A 2,797-nucleotide genomic window follows, 5' to 3' on the forward strand; every position below is an offset into this window, starting at 1 on the left:
TTTCATTTTATTTCTCTTTCACCGTACACTACAGTCAGCTTATGAACACACACACCTCACATAGCTCTTACACATATACTATACATCACACACTACACACATCTCACACACACACACACACACACACACCTCGCAAACATCTTACATACATACCACACACACACACACACACACACACACACAAACACCTTACATATACCACATACCCTACACACCTCACAAACTGCATACACATACCACACACATCTCTCACACACCTTACATATACCACACACACACACCTGGCAAACATTTTGCACACACACATATTGCTTTAGTGTATCACTGCATCACTGCTTCCATGAATTACACCAGAAAAGAAGATTTTCCCCAGGGTCAGGGTGTAACAGGGTGTGTGTGTTTCTTCACTTCCTGTTTAAGGTTCAGTGGGGTTTGGGGTTGTTGCCCTCAGTGGTGTTTACCGTGGCCTTTACTCAGACTTTCCTCAGGCCTTCACAGTCCAAAGTCAGAGAGATTTCCTTGTATATCTTTTTAGAGAACCTGATAAATAACATTAAATATTAAGTAAAAAGTTCAAACGTTCAAGTTCAAAAATTAAGAACATTTGTGTGGTTGTTTGTTTGTTGAGTGTAGGAACTTGATTTTTAATAGAGAAAATCATAAATGAGATTGATGAAGACCCCAAAACATAAATATGTATGTAAATCCTGCAGTTCCTTGCGCCTCACCTGTAATGTCTTCATTCTCCACTAGAGGGCTGCACCCCACACTTTGAGAACCCTTGATGATCAAGGCATATGAATTCCATTATTTTGTCAAATATTTCTTTATGCTTCTAACTGTCCTTGCATATTTTATGTGGAAGTCATGTGTCAAAGAAGTATGTGAGGGTGGTGCAGGACATGTATGAGGACAGTGTGACAGCAGTGAAGTGTGCAGTAGGAACGACAGACTGGTTCAAGGTGGAGGTTGGACTGCATCAAGGATCGGCTCTGAGCCCTTTCCTGTTTGCAGTGGTGACAGACAGGTTGACGGAGGAGGTCAGACAGGAGTCTCCCTGGACTATGATGTTTGCAAATGATATTGTGATTTGTGGTGAGAGTAGGGAGCCGGTGGAGAAGAGCCTGGAGAGGTGGAGGTACACGCTGGAGAGAAGGGGAATGAAAGTCAGTAGAAGTAAAACCAGAGGGTGTGGTTGCAGGGAGAAGAGGTGGAGAAGGTGGAGGAGTTCAGGTACCTGGGGTCAACAGTGCAAAGTAATGGAGAGTGTGTTAGAGAAGTGAAGAAAAGAGTGCAGGCAGGGTGGAGTGGGTGGAGAAGAGTGATAGCAGGAGTGATTTGTGATAGAAGAGTATCTGTGAGAGTGAAAGGGAAAGTTTATAGGACTGTGGTGAGACCTGAGACGTTGTACGGTTTAGAGACAGTGGCATTGAGTAAAAGACAGGAGGTGGAGCTGGAGGTAGCAGAGCTGAAGATGTTGAGGTTTTCGTTGGGAGTGACGACGATGGACAGAATTAGAAATTAGTTCATTAGAGGGACGCATGTAGGATGTTTTGGAGACCAGGTGAGGGAGGTGAGATTGAGATGGTTGAGATGGTTGAGATGGTTTGGACATGTGCAGAGGAGCCACCAGGAAGGAGGAAAAGAGGAAGGCCAAGGAGGAGGTTTATGGATGTGGTGAGGGAAGACATGCAGGTAGTAATGATCTGCTGTGGCGACCCCTAATGGGAGCAGCCGAAAGAAGAAGGAGAAGGACAAGATGACACTTTGCGTCATCTGATCAGTCCTTTTGGATTCTGGATGTTCCACTAGACTTTCTGGAGATTCATTCTGCTACAAGGGTGTTAGTAAAGTCAGGTACTGATGTAGGTGAGAAGTTGAGGAGGTTCCTGGGGTGCAGTTAGTGTTCACATTTATCCCAAAGGTGTTCATAGTTGGAGCTCTATAGCAGAAGATCTTCAATTTTAACCCATGGAAAGCAGATCTTAGTACAGCTGGCTTTGTGCACAGGGGCATTTGCATGATGGAACAGGTTTGGGCCTCCTAGTTCAAGTGAAGGGAGAATTTCCTGCTCCTGCATCCAAAAATGTCATTATTATTGTTGTTGTACTTGAGAAGTAGGCTCAGAAGTTCAAAACTCTCTTACTGGACAGTTTATGCTGACGCACATTAAAGCCCCACCCCCTGATGAGCGTGTGTGTGTGTGTGTGTGTGTGTGTGTGTGTGTGTGTGTGTGTGTGAGGCTGTAATGGAGAGTGAGAGTGAATTGCGTTCCTCTAACAGAATGAGCAGAAAGCAGGTTCTTCTTCCTGCTTCTTTTCTTTTAATGGGAAGCTTTTCTGAAAGGAAACTCAGAATCTACACAGAACACTGAGGTGAGTGTTTCGAGTGATCTTCTCTAAACCATTTGTCATGATCAGTCATCAGTGAAGCTACACTGTGTTCACTCCACACCTCAAGGGTTCTCCATGAGCTGGAACCTCAGACTGTGTGCTCCTCAAATGTTCATACAAAATATACATGATTAGAGTGAATGTTCTGTTTTTTCACACCAGTTTTAGATCAAACACTCTGAGATGGTTGTGTTGTTAGAACATTCATCTTCTGTGAGTTTAGTGTGAGTACATCTCACTGTTCTCCTTCATCCAGCTGAAAACTTGCGTGACCCGAACACTTGAGTTTATCAGTAAACTGCCAGCCTTGGGAAAGTGTGTGCTGATATGATAGTGCTGTGTGTGTGTGTGTGTGTGTGTGTGTGTGTGTGTGTGTGTGTGTGTGTGTGTCCAGTGCAAAGCTG

General features: G+C 44.2%; 1 protein-coding gene across 7 annotated transcripts in view; it reads left to right on the forward strand.

Annotated features, from left to right (window-relative positions):
• Window positions 1–2,071: 2,071 nt before the first annotated feature.
• The window catches only part of trim2a (tripartite motif containing 2a), a 12,194-nt gene continuing 11,468 nt past the window's right edge, over window positions 2,072–2,797 (forward strand). For 4 of the 7 annotated variants that reach the window (XM_083532373.1, XM_083532372.1, XM_083532378.1 and 1 more), the window contains exon 1: window positions 2,073–2,375. The gene's annotated coding sequence lies outside the window, so the exon portion shown is untranslated. Of the gene's footprint in view, window positions 2,376–2,797 lie in introns of all 7 variants that reach the window. The other 3 variants (XM_083532377.1, XM_083532376.1, XM_083532374.1) reach the window with 2 other exon arrangements.

This window comes from Silurus aristotelis (assembly GCF_946808225.1).
Source record: "Silurus aristotelis genome assembly, chromosome: 27".
In the NCBI taxonomy this organism is placed as follows: Eukaryota; Metazoa; Chordata; class Actinopteri; order Siluriformes; family Siluridae; genus Silurus; species Silurus aristotelis.